General features: G+C 44.7%; 1 long non-coding RNA gene across 3 annotated transcripts; it reads right to left on the bottom strand.

Annotated features, from left to right (window-relative positions):
• Positions 1–39: 39 nt before the first annotated feature.
• Positions 40–13748, bottom strand: LOC109366511. Of its 3 annotated transcripts, none has more exons than XR_002112839.1 (3): positions 13439–13748; positions 1057–1123; positions 40–256 (listed from the first exon to the last, which is right to left on the bottom strand). It is a non-coding gene; the product is annotated as an uncharacterized LOC109366511 (long non-coding RNA). The 3 variants fall into 3 exon arrangements; XR_002112841.2 differs by lacking the exon at positions 13439–13748 and adding an exon at positions 2637–2817; XR_002112840.1 differs by lacking the exon at positions 13439–13748 and adding an exon at positions 2471–2627.
• Between the last annotated feature and the right edge of the window lie 521 nt (positions 13749–14269).

Genomic DNA, 14269 nt, shown 5'->3' with positions numbered 1-14269 from the left:
ACTCAATGTTTTTTTTGTTTTTTTTAATATTTACTTGTTGGAGTAAAATCCTATTTTAAACCCCTGAGGCTAATATCACACATGTTGATACTATCATAGTAGCATAGCCACCAACAAAAGCAATCTATAAGCTTTCAAAATAAAATGAAAATGAAACAATCACACATGGAGTCTTCAAGCAGGAGGTCTGAATGGTCCCTCTTCAGTAAGCAGCACCATCAGGTAGCTCACCCATCACAGGTTTAGCAGAATCAATCTGAACACAGAATCACACAATGTCAGGGATTGGAAGGGGCCTCAGAAGATCATCTAGTCCAACCACCCTACCAGAGTGGGAACACTTAGACCAGATCACACAGGAACCTGTCCAGGTGGGTTTTGAATGCCTCCAGAGAAGGAGACCCTGCAACCTCTCTGAGTAGCCCCATCCAGTGTTCTGTTACCCTTGCTATGAAGTTTTTTCTCATATTTAGGTGGAACCTCCCATGTTCCAGCTTGCACCCACTGCCCCTTGTAGTATCATTGCATGTTACCGAGAAGAGCCTGGCTCCATCCTCCTGACACTCACCCTTCACATATTTATAAGTGTTAAAGAGGTCACCCCTCAGTCTCCTCTTCTCCAAGAGACCCAGCACCCTCAGATCTGTAGCTCCCCAGATCCTCCTTACAGCTCTTCTTGTAAATGGGAATTATTTCATTATCAGATTTAATCAGCAAGATCAGTTGAGATCAACTTCTGGGCACCCTAGAAAACCCTTGAAAAGTAAGCAAAACTGCCTTACAGCTGGGCAGAACTGGACTCTTGCCTGTCTGGGCCATCAGTGAGATGCAGACTCACAAGTGCAAGATTTCATATGTCCTATCTCACCAAGTGATGCATTGGTAAGGCACTGGAACAAGTCAGTCCAGGGAGGTGGTGGAGTCACAATCCCCAGAGGTGTTCAAAAACAGTGAAAATGCGACACTGAGGGACATGGTTCAGTGAGCATGATGGGGTGGGGTTGGTGATCTTAGAAGCCTTTTCCAATCTGAATGATTCTATAATTCTAAACCAACCTGGCCAGAAATCCTCTAAGCAACTTAGAGCAGCATGATAGGTCTGTTTCTGCAAGCAGCCACATACCTGCCAAGGGACAGAAAAATGGCTAAATTAGCAAAGGTCTTAGGTATAAATAAAAGGGAATGACAAGGACATAAAGAAAAATAAATAAATGTATGCATGCATAATCAGCCAATCTCAAGCAAAACACAAACAATCCTGGTGTTAGTCACCCAGATCACTGCGTATCCACATAAGTGCAGCTCAAGCCAACTTCCAGTTCTGAATCAGGCTCTTTGGGAGACTAAGCCACACTTAAATTAGCATCAACAAAATGATCAGCCATATACCAAGTACAAAACTGTAGGGTTATTCAGCCCACTCACCCAAAAAATTAAAAAACCCACCAAGCTTATTCTGCCTCCCTCACAGCATAAATTGTTATTTTAGCATTGCAATCAGTTGAGAAAGGATATATTAAAATTCCCACTTTTTTATTGAACAAACTATTTATGTCTTAAGAAATTTGCTTTCAGAGAGTCTTAAATTAGCCAAGTCATTTACCAGGAGACAAACTATTGCTTTGATTTTGCAGAAATTTTGTACCTAATAACACACAGACATAAGAAGAATGCTACAAGAACATTTTCCTGGAATAGATTGTGCATGAAACAGCATCCTTTGAGTAGTGATAACCCAAGACATTTTAAAGTGTTACAATTTAAACTGCCACAGTGTATGGTTTGTTATGCTATGCTGTATGTCATTAAAAGTTGTTAATAATTGTTAATATAAAAGCGTTTCTAGTCCTGATCAAAATTTCCATCAGTGGATCAGCTTCTATCCCACAGCATTTAGTATTTAGACATTGCCAGTCACCATGCACTTTGGGATTCTTAGAGACTCAGCCCCTGCTGACAGCTCCAGTGGTAGAACACTGGATTTCCACGACGTGAGCCAGAAGCACATCACAAGGGCTCTTGAACTCAGCACACCAAGGCCTGAAGTCATCACAGAATGATGTGGGTTGAAAGGAACCCTGGAGCCCATTCAGTCCCAGCCCGGGCCGGTTGCTCCCAGAAGACCAGGCTGCCCAGGGCCCCATCAGCCTGGCCTCGGGCACCTCCAGGGATGAGGCACCCACAGCTCTCTGGACAGCAGTGCCAGGGCCTCACCGCTCACTGAGTAAAGTATTTTTTCCTAATACCTAACTTGAATCTCCCCTCTTTTAGTTTAAAACTCTTCCCCCTTCTTCTATTTCTATCAGACCATGAAGTGATTGCATATGAGGTTTTACAGACTCATCATGAGGCATTCTGGCACTCACAGCATCCCCATCTTTCCTTTGCGGATGCCCACAAAGCCACATCCATGCTGACAAGCAGTAACAGATCTCTAAGGCTCTGAAATAACCTCTAGGTTTGTGCTTACTTCTCCAGCAGCAGCAGAACCAGCACTTAGCACCCATCCCTGGCTTCATCCTGCAGCACTACCCAGCTCTCTGCCCACTGGACCAATTGTTGTGAAAACTGCTCAGCTTTGGCTGCCAGGCCTGGCCACCCTCCTTCAGCTCCTTAGCCTTTCTGGTACAGCTCACCGTGCAGTCACATCTCCAAAACATTGTCAGGAGTTTCTTAAGCAGCTTTGATGAGCTTTTTGAATTTGTTGCTTCTGCAAAGGAGAATTTCCCTGTCCCAGCACAGACCTCCCTCAGTAAGCCCGCACAGCTGTAACCTCCAGCTGAGGAAGAAAGCAGCCACCTGGGCTGAGGCCTGTCCAACCACAGCACTCAGAGTCCTGCATATAGAGGACATCCAGAGGTGCTCTGGGTTTGTCCCAAAGCAAAGGCTGAAGAACACCTACTTGCCCTTAGCGTCAACAGCACAAACCTTATTACTGTGTTACAGCACTACACTGAAAAGAAATTGTATCTGCCTTTCTCTTCAAAATGCCCCTTTTACAGCCCACTTTTTTAACACACAACGTCCCCCTTGGAACCATGGGCCTATTAGCACTCCAGTATCAAAGTCCAACTGAAGTCATTCAGGAAGCTGCTAGCATGTAGGTGTTGGTGATAATGCAATGAATGGATTTGTCGAACAAATCGCTTTTATTGTGGATTGATAAAACGCAATCAAGAAGTGCCTTTCCCCTCCCAAATGCAGCTCTTGTCAGCTTCAGCAAATGCACTGAGCCAATTAGCAGAGAGGTGGCAAAAGCAGCTTTCACCTGAAACCTGCTATTCTTGGGGAGGGAAAAAAACGAAAAAAAAACACACCTACAAAAAATAAAATAAAATAAAATAAATCTGTGCTCTCAGAGCCAGAGGAACCTCCAGAGAAAGCTGCTGAAAGCTACTCAGGGCTCACCTGCAGGGTATGGATGGGAATTATCAGGATTCATCTGGCTCAGTGCCTGATCAGCTCCCTTAAGCAAAGTGCTGCTCACATTCAGCTCATGCCAAATATAACATGAAGAACATAAATATTAAAGTGGGTCCAGGGAGAAAAGTACTACTGGGGCTTTTTTCCTGCAGCTTTATGTCCTCCAGATAGGTTGTCCCATGTCAGAAAAGGCAGGAGTTCCAGTCAAAGCTATTCTCATGCCTGGAAACTTAAGTCTTTGGCATGGTTTCCTATGGTGTCTTCTACTAGGTCTGCAAATGGTTAAGTTCACAGTGTAGACTTCTCTACACTGCAGCAGTAGTGAAGGAATCCTTCTCCACTAACATGAAATTGATGGAAATCAAGTAGATCCAATGCCACTGCTGTTCTGTCCACCTTACCTGAAATGAGCTAACAAGTAGGAAAGTTACTGCAGGAACAGATAGGACTGCAGCAGCCATGTAATCACAATGCCTAATTCCCTGTGGACATTCAAGTGGAAAGTAAATGGCCAACAGCCAACGTGGGTTTGCACGATTCATATGCAGTGAAAGAAACCCTGTAGCTGGAGTTAGAGATAACACATGGGATATGAGCAAGAGTTGTTGGCTCAACTTTCAATGCCTGCAGTAAGCCAGTACCAAGATGAGTTTCAGCCCTATTTTCATTAACACTGTGAATGACCTCTGAGTGCTGTAAACACATCACCAGCTCCCAGGGTCTACCCAGAGCAGCAGTGGCAAGGAAAGCCACTGACTTCCTTATCTTGGATCCCTACCACAAACAGAAAAGGGCTAAAACAAAAGTGAAGTTTTATCTTCCAGCAAGGATTTCAGAGTTCATTGCAAGAAATGAGATTAGGATTGCTGGTGTTACACTTAAAGTACAGAGTTGGAAGACCAGCCTCTTACCCACACCCCATCACAGACTTCAAACCTCACTGTAAACGTAAGGGGGTATGTGACATACCATGACACTGAGTCCTGAGCCTTCAAACACTCCTGAGCACAAGAAGCAATCACAGTGAGATTAGAACAAGAGCTCATAGTACAAGAAGCCACAGAGAGAAAAGTTCAGGCCTTTTTAAAGTAGTGGCTACGAAGTGCCTAGTTACTCCACTTGCTCCCCAAAGACTTGCTTCCTACACCCACACCCCCCTGCAAACATCAATGTTTAAAGAACTATTGAAGAAAACTCTAAAACTCTTCACATAGCTCAAATACTTCACCTAAATGGAATTTTGATTCTTACATCTCCGACTGCACCAGTCCCCAGCACAATGCACACTTACGTTCACATTGTGGTGCTTTAATTGTGCAAACAGAAGGCATGGAGCTGCAGAGCTGCTCTTGGGCCTGGGACCACAACAAGGAGATCTCCCAGCACCACATATGTTTTCCTGTAAGAGCCATGCTGGTCCTCCTCTAACTCTTTCAAAGGCCTTTCCATAGACTACGTGAAAAAGAAATCCTCCTGCAGCCAAGAGACACATACCTTGAATCCTGTGCTGTTTCTTTCCAGGACTCGAACTGCAGAATATTTCTATCTTGCCCCAGAAAGAACATAACATATTACTAACCAGTATTACCCCCAGTAATACTCGGTCAAACCAAGCAGAGAAGCTGTGTGGCTGAATGAGGTCTACGGGGTCTTAAAAACATCATTCTCCAAAGAGCATCAGTTGCTCTCTGGGAAAGTACTGCTATTTGAAACCTGGAAAAGCCTTTCCATCCCGGAGCACCTCATCATCTCCTTCCAACAATTGGACAGCTGCCAAACTGCTGCTGAAACCTTTCAAGGGAATAGATCAAGCCTTGCATTCCTCAGTTCATCTCCTTGGGATGCAGATAATTCATGTCTCAGATGAACATCCACTGGGTAGGGTGGTAGGGTTGTATGTATTTCCTGAAGACCTTCAACTGCTCAAATGCAGCCGTATCAGAGACAAACTCTGAATGCCCAGAAGTATAGAAAACACAAATAAATGGCCAGAAACCATTATAGTCAAATTATACTACAAGACTCTCTTCTCTTCCTTATTACACCTGGCAATTCTTGTATAGGGATAACAGTAGCAAAAAGAAGTGTTTCATCACATAGAAAGAACTACCAGACTCCACCATTGCTGCTCAAGCTCTTAGCATTCATCTCTGCAACGTGTTTTGGGGAAGCATAACATGATTTGGAAAATATTGAGTCTTTCCCTACCTTTTTTCATCTTGCTGTCAACATAGCTTCTGAATGCTTAAAACTCTATCAGAAGCACCCACAGCAGGTACAGCCCTTTCCTGCAGCAAAACATGTTTCCTGTCCCATAAGGTACAGTTAGTTCAACAAGATTGGGGACATTTGCCAAGCCTGCTATTAGGAAACTTAGCTTGAATCGGATGATGATTTCAGCCATTGTGGAAACACACTGCAGACTGTAGGGCTCAGACCCTGCATCAGAGTACACCACTCAGTGCAGGTACACAAAGTAACAACCCTCATCACAAATCATGACCACTTTCTAACATTTAGCATATGTCATACATTTTTTTGTTTTTTAAATGACAGCATCTACCCCCACTGTCAGAATCACCAAGGCCAAACAAACGTGCACTTACTGCTCTGGTTATGTTACATACACAATGTTAAGCACTCTCGCTCTGGGACATTTTTGCACACTTTAATGTTTATCAGTTGGCTTGTCTGGGAGGAACTGTATCCGTATTGCAGAAGGACCAGTACTTCCCATTACAGCATTTGCTACTGTCCTGCCCACTCTACACACCCCTTTCTGCACTAACTTCACTGCAACAAGGAGCACAGAGAAAGCTCACTGCCAAGAAAGGAGGAGAAAAACACGCTCTTATTTCCATTCAGAGGCAGATCTGCTTTGAATGGCAGCCCCTCATCTGACCCGCATCTGAACGGGACTTCAAGCAAGACAGTCCCCTTCAATTCCCACTAGAGGTTTTCAAACTACTGTATGATTTCCCCCCCATGTCCACCACAAGCTCCTTGTGAGCTGCACACAGGCTACATGCACTCCCAGCAAGCAAACAGCAGTGCTGCAGTGTGCTGAGACCACAGTCTGGCGAGATTCAGCCCTTGCAAATGAATGTTTTCATTAGCAAAATATATTTGGCAGGTTTTGTATGCTACAACGGTTTTACAGCGCTCACCTAAACAATACACCAGACCAGAGTCACAAAATTAAAGGAGATATCCAAGAAGAATGACCCCAACAGCCATTCCTGAGCAAAATAGTCACCACTGCTCACATGAGACCTAGCATGTTTTCTCTTACCCATATGCACATTCACAAGGAACGGAAAGCTAATTTTAAAGTGACTGATGCAGTTATATACATAGAAGTTATGTGACTCCACACCTTCAAAGCACTGTGCATTTAAATGTTGTGCACAAAAACAACACTATAAACATTTTTTATTTCCTACTGCATAATTAATTCGTAATTGAGACACTTCATCCTGGGTTAAGCCAACACAGGCTCAGAATGTAATTTATTCTGTGCATCTAATGTCTCCCCTTGTTTCCTGAGCTCAGGAAACATTTGGAACAGTGAGGAACTGTATCTTAAAAGCAAAGGAATTTGGCCCATTACAAAAGGTAAAGCTCAGAGAGGATCAAAGTATTATATGCTAGATTGTCTCAGGTCCTAGATCTCTTTTAATTTCGCAGACAAATACAGCACAACAGCAGGTACAAATAGAAATTAACATTATTCCCTTCCTTGTTCCCAAAGTTACTCGGATCTAACTTATCTGAAGCAGTTTTGCTAAGGGTTATTGAGATAGGATTTTAACAAACTGAAAATCTTACAGGAGATCCTTTTCATCAGATTACTTTAAAAGGATTGAAGCTGCTCCCTGTGTAACTATCCCTGATCTGCTCGTACGCGCTTTCCCCGCGCTGCTCCCCCGCGCTGTAACCGGAGCTCCCAGCCAGGAGGGACCAGCGCTTCTTCCCTACCTGAGAAGTCTGCAGAAGTCTTAGCAAAGTTGCTGAAAGCTGTCAAGCACATCAGTCCTACGAGAAAAGTGGAGGTGGGAGACACATCCGGGCAGCACATCCTTAATTATCCTCACGGCTTGTTTTCTTCCAGAGAGAAGGAAAGCGCTGTCTGCCCCAGTTCAACACTCACTGCCCGAAGAAAACTATTAGTCCCATTGCTTGGAAGGATCACCGCCAACAGCCAGGAAGAAAAGGCGGTCGAGCGCACACCCCCACCCCACTGGAGTGAATGAATCCCACAGAGTGAGGCTGGCGAATGACGCCGACCTACCTGAGCCCTGGCGGCAGTCCCAGGGTCCTAAAGGCCATCCCTTCGCCCCGATGGCTGCGAGCGCCCAACGTGCAGCCGTCCCGCAGGGCACAGGGAGAGTCGTGCGGGAGGGCTCCGGGGTGCTTCACAGAAACCTGGTTGCTGCTACAATAGACTCTTGCCTCTCTGGTGCAGAGGGACAGAAGGATGGAAGTATTTTCAAAGTAGGGAGCCCAAAACAAAGTGTTTGAATATACACGGGTTTCTGGAGTGGTGGGCGCTTGCAGCTGCTGCTGATCCTGAGAAGCAGTGCTCTGCCAGGCTGCTGGCAGGTCAACTCTTTGGTTATAACCAGTGTTGCAGCTGATCCCACCTGGGATACTTGGCACTGGCCCTGGGATCAAACCCTCCTGGATCTCATTGCTGGTGACTGGGCTGACTGGTGTCAGCCCACACATCCAAAATCCTCTTTCCTTTTGATGGCAGCCAGCCACACCAGGATTCCTCTATCCCACTGCATGCCTCTCCCCTCCCTCAACTCCAACAGGTTTTAATACAGATCTGTAGTGTTCAGACCAGGAGGCTCATCTCCTGCCATAGCAGTTGCTTTAACTGAGTAGCATGGCGCTTGAGGCTGACCCCTGCACTGCTCAACCTACAGAGTTAAGAGACAGCTTTGGTTCATGTGGAAGCATGTTCAGTGCTTGATCTTCGATGATCTCCATCTGCATCCACACGGCATCACGCCAGCCATCCCAGCTTGAAAGACTCAAGCTCTAGGAAAATCAAGGTGGTTGGACTGGTAGACCTGCTCTCCTCAGGTTAAAGAGCTTCCCCTTGGGCTTTGGTCATCTTGGAGATCTTAGGCTCTGGTCACCAGCACTAGCTGTGTATTTGGCATAGGCTTTTGTTTAAATAATGGACATAGCCAATATATCTCAGCTAGAACAAACTGACAGTGCAAAGAGCAGATGGATAGTTTTAATGGGCAAAACCAAAGGCAGAAACTGGCAGCCTGCCTGCACACATAAACCCACTGAACAACACTTCATAGGGCTCCTGGGGAAGAGTAGATGGAACTGCTCCTTTATCTTGCAAAAAGAACTTGAGCAGAAACCACCAAGGAAAACCACAGCTGACTTTTACTCCTCCATCCACATAGAATTTAGCCAAACATCCTAAAAACCTTAGATCTGAAAACGAGACGTCAGCCCAAACACCTATTTTTTTCCAGAGCTGCATGCCCTTGTAAAGAGTTTCTTATGCTGAAATTTCCAAGTGTTTCAGCTGCTCTCAGATGAGAATCAGACTGGCTGTCAGACTACACGTGAAAGATGTTTTCAAGAGCACTGCCATGAATATCAGTTGCATTGCACTCACAAGAAATCCTCCCTAACCTGGTCCATGGGTTAAAAGCAAACTGAAAGGGGTCTGTATGGCTGTTTGCCTTCTGTCCAAACTGCTGCTTGCTTAAGTTTCAGCCAGCAGCAGCAAGAATGAGGGTAGTGTGGGATACGCTGAGTTTGAGTCCTGTCCATGCCCTACCCACCCAGACCACATGAACAAGGGGCTGATCAGGCTCAAACTGCACCCAGGTAAGCCTCCTTCCCACAAGCAGCTCCTTGTGCCTCAAAGATCTATAGCAAAGAGACAGATTGGGCACCTCCCAAGGACAGTGGCGGGCCTCATAGCACAGATGTACCCCAAGGGCTTCCAGGCTACACTTTGTTTCACCTAAAACTTCAATTCCACCTGCTAGCCCTTTCAAGGTAAACCTAAGTTTTAAAGAGAAAAGATTGCGACTTACTCTTCCTAGGTCAGCTTGAGGCAGTTGTGCCAGAAGTGAGGAAAGATTCAATATTTCCCTGAGACAAGTAATGAAAGGCTGAGGGAATCACACAGAATTGTAAGTAAGAGCTCTGTCCACTTGACAACACTGCCTCCTTTTACATGAATGTAAATTAATAACTGTGTTTATACCTACAGAATTCTGTCTAAACTGGGTGGAGAGAATATCAAATGCAAATTGGCAAACCCTCCCAGCATAACATGGCTTTTCATACCTTTTTCATTTTTGATGTTTCCCCTAAGAGTGTCTTATGGAAACAGGTTGGGTTACTCATAGAAGTAAACACAGTTTGCTTTCATCAGTGTGAAGGCACAGGGCATCACATAATGCAGTTTTGCAATACAGTATCAAGCATCTCAGAAGTTAAATTCTCCCTCGTCTCCATATTCAGTGTTTAACAACAGCTGGGCAGAACATTCAAACTGACAAGCCTTTTAAGTTTTCCCACATTTCGCATCATTTAATCACCCAGTTTACAGGAAAGATATAAATTCTGGGGGACTTTTCTTCATACCAGGACAGGTTTGAAGTGGGTGCATTGCTAATTCAGAATGGTGGAAAGTCCCCCAACTTGTGAAAGTGTTGGAAATACGTATTTGGAGACTACAGAAAGATTCACAAAAAAAACACAAAACCTTTCTGCTCATGACTGCACCAAATAATTGATGTTGAAGCTTCTCTCATCTGGCATTCTCTTTTCAGCAATGACATGTTCCATTAGAGGATACAGTACGGCCTGGTCCTTTGTTTCAGGCCAGCACATCCAATTTGACTTGGTTGGTGCCTTGTGTATGGAGTGCTATTGAATTTATCACTGTACTAGAACTACAGAGATTTGGAGTCTTCATACTTCATATTTGTACTCCACCACAAGTAACAGAAGGATTCCAAAAGACAAGGATTTCAAGGATCAGAATCCTTCAGTTATGAATTGGACTCTAGCTTTTCTCATGCTTCTTCCTTCTTGCCTGTTTGGATGTTGATCTGAGATTTCTTGCTATGTGGGTATAACATCACCCAGCTGAGACTATGTAGGACTATGAAGTACTCTGAAACCTTCAGGACTTAATGCTGTTTTCTTAAACCTCTAACATGAAACTATTCTCCAACTTGTCCTAACTCATTAGTCTTCATTAAGAGCTTCCCTGAGAATGTTTCTCAGCGACTTGTATGATGGTACATGGTAGCTTTTTCTCTGCCCCTGCAAGCTTTCCTTCAAGATATTCATTAGCTCTCTTGGAGTGCTTACTAGGCAAAAGGATGATTTTTACACCTGAAAATATCTATCCCTGATCAAGATGGTCTTTGCTCTCTCAAGCAGTCACGTACACTCAAACAGCTTGTATCCCCATCACACACTGATGCACCCACACTAGCAAGCCCTCAATGGCTCAGGCAGTTCAAGGTGAGTGGTGTATGTTTTTCCTGTCTTCTCACCTACAGTAATCAAAGGAGAATTTACTCTATCCTGCTGCCACATAGTTGCGAATTGCTTCAAGTTATAGTAGTTCCCAGTATTTCTCATACTTTATGATAAACTCCTTTTAATCTTGACCTCCACATTTCCCCCCTTTTGTTTTCTCTTTTCCTACCACTCGCACACAACTCACACTGTCATTTATTTCCACAGAAACCAGAGTTCTTCCTCATACTTACTTGCCTGGAAGTTCTCTACTCATCCTCTGATAGAAACATGCTTAATGCAAAGTAGGATTCGTCTCAACATTCAGCCATAGAACTACACTTGAAGATGATGCCCAAGCATTTATCCCAAACCTCATGGATACTGTGGACTTCACATTGAGGGCATTTGAGTGCAGTAGCATGAAGAACAGCAATGACGTCCTTCAGCACTCCCACACATCCTCCTGCCCCCACATCCACCCATAATTACACCCTATCCTTATTGCAACTGATGTTACAACTTACATCATTCAAGATTCAGCTGCTAAAGTCAGTGAAGAAGTTTTTACTGACTTCTCGGGTTAAACAAGAATTTCTTTTCCCATGAGAGTAAGTGACAGAATCATGGAATGTCCCAGATCGGAAGGGACCCAGGGATCACCAAGTCCAACCCCTGGCTGCACATAGCGCCACCAAACCCAAACTGAGAGCAGCATCCCAAAGCTCTCCAAGCTCCACCAGCTCCAGGCCATGCCCACCGCCCCCTGGGGCAGAACCTTTCCATAACCCCCACCTTGTCCTCCCCAGCTCAGCTCCACACTGCTCCCTCAGGCCGTCACCATCACCAGAGTGCAGAGCTCAACGCTGACCTTCTGCTCCTGTGTGGAGCTGCAGCCTGCCGTCGGTTCCTCTGCTCTGGAGCCAACAGCCTCAGCTGCTCCTCGAACACTTTGCCCTCTATGTCTATCCCTACCTTCATAGCCCCCTCTGGATTCTCTGATAGCTTTACGTTCTGATACTGTGGTGCTCAAAGTCGCACCCGGTGCTCGAGGTAAGGCTACATCAGGCAGAGCACAGCAGGACAGCCCCCTCCCCGGCCTGTTGGCAGTGCTGGGCCTGGTGCACCCATCACATTATGTTCCTGCCTAGCTTTATTCTGGACTGCACTTCAGAAAGTGAACCAACAGCGCAGCTCTGAGCCCCTCGCATCCTCAAGGCTCTGATTGTCAATATGCTTGAACAACTCTAGATCTCAGGAAAGCAGTTTCATTGAAGCTTCATGCTTTCTGATGTTCTCTTTATTAAAGGGCAGGTAAAGCAGAAGGCAGTGCTCAAGACAGCACAAGGAATGTACAGCAGGGAAATTTATTCGCAGCACAAACTGAACAGAGCTCATTAACTTTTTTTTTTTGGCCTTGTGCTTATCATTGCTCAGGGGCACAGAGTATTTCCCCGGTTTTGTGTAGATAGCTAATTTCATAAAGAGATCTCTAGCTCACAGATCATAAAACTGATAAGAAATCAAAAGGGAAATGGAGGAAATGCCTTTCTGGTGAATGGATAGCCTTAATCCCAAGTATAATTTCACAAACAGTGAAAATTCAACAATGATCTAGGAATCAAAAAGATAAATTCTCATCTCACATGCACTTAAGGCAAGAAATGCTGCTTAGAGTACATTTTATTCTCCTTTTTTTAGAATCTTTTCTATTTGAAAGGATAGTTACAGGAGTAACTATGCACTTCTATGTGTACTCAGAGCAATATTATTGTCAATATGTATTCTACAATGGTTTCAAAATAAGATTCAGTGACAAAGTCCAGGAACAGTGGCCATTGCAGATAGAGCTAGACTATATCATCTATAACAGACTAAGAAGCTTACAATAGCATAGAAATTCAAGTCATTCGAAAAACAACTTTGCACTTTTCATCCACAACACCAGCATTAGAAAATGCTAGTTAACTTCTAGACAAGAGACACACCCCTGCAGAAAACTCATACTGAAAACGTATTGCCTTCCTTTGTCTCTGGGCAACCACCTGGGAGGCCTGGCCCTAGTCCTTAGTGCAGTAACATTACTTCTGGAGCAGAACGTGAGGAAGAAGGTGACACTGCTGGCTCACTAGATACTTGCAGGTGTCTGAGTTCACCTGGTTAAGTTTCTCAGAAACTGCTTAAGACTAGTATGAGTGGTGGCATTTCTTTTTTCAAGTAATGCCTCAGAAACAGAAAAATCATCCTCAGGTGAACGATTGAAGTAGCGGCCTGTTTGTAGTAGGTGAACTAAAGAAAGGATTAGAGCCCACCCAGGTTCCAAACGTTTTTTATTTTTGCTGGATCAACCCTCTGCAATAGACTACAATTCAGCATTACCATCTGTAACACTATAATACAATAGAAAGGAAAGAACAGCAGCAATTGCAGGGTGGAAGGTCAAACCCAAATGCAGCAGTCCTAGACACAGAAACAAAGGAAAAAGCTCACCTACCTTCAGAAAGCCTCAGATAGGCAGGGATGTCTAGCAAGATGCTCTCACCTCCTTACCAAACCTTAAATGAGGGCTAGGAAGGGGTGGATCCTGGCTGTACCCCTTGCATGCACCTGAGCTCCCTTAGGCTGGCCCTGCTTTCCACCAGGTGCTCCATCACTGCTTCAAGCCGTGACTTGGCATTTCTGCTACACCATTGCCCTGTTCTGCAGTGATACTACAGGTGCTATTTCACACACAGTGTCCTTCCTAGATGTTCTCAGTCTGACCTGCTGTCACCTATGGAGAATCGTTCTTACTACCCTACTGACAATTTCTTGTTTCACGTTGTTGCAATCAGAAAGATTAACGCAGTGGAAGAGCAATACAGGAGTGTAACAGCAAAGGGACCAGTACGGATATGATGCTATTTCATATAGTGGAAAAGTAAATATGCTCACCTGTCTCCAAAGATCTAGGCTTACAGGAAAGGCTCCACAAGGGAGAGGTCTCCAACAAGAAATCTTTCCCCAGTAGCAATCAGCCCTCAGCTGAGGTCTAAGAGAGGTGCAGCCAGGCTCCACTCCTTCCAGTCCCACAGCTGAACTGCCTTCACTTGTGCTCCTGGGACTGACCAGGTCTTTTCCCCAGGTGCTCAATCAGTGGCTCAGGCTGGGACTCAACAGTTTGCACACACATGTGCTAGCCTTCTCTTGGACATGTGTAATTAGACAAACCGCATTTCTCTTTCTTGCAGTGATGGGTAAAATTATTCATTTTTCTTTTCAGCTTCCTGAATCTGCTCCAGTACAGCACACCAGCTAGTTTCCACATCACCTCTGCAAAGTACAT

Source organism: Meleagris gallopavo, chromosome 2 (genome assembly GCF_000146605.3).
Source record: "Meleagris gallopavo isolate NT-WF06-2002-E0010 breed Aviagen turkey brand Nicholas breeding stock chromosome 2, Turkey_5.1, whole genome shotgun sequence".
Classification (NCBI taxonomy): Eukaryota; Metazoa; Chordata; class Aves; order Galliformes; family Phasianidae; genus Meleagris; species Meleagris gallopavo.
Note: the sequence above shows the minus strand (reverse complement) of the source record. Positions and strands in the feature narration are given on the sequence as shown.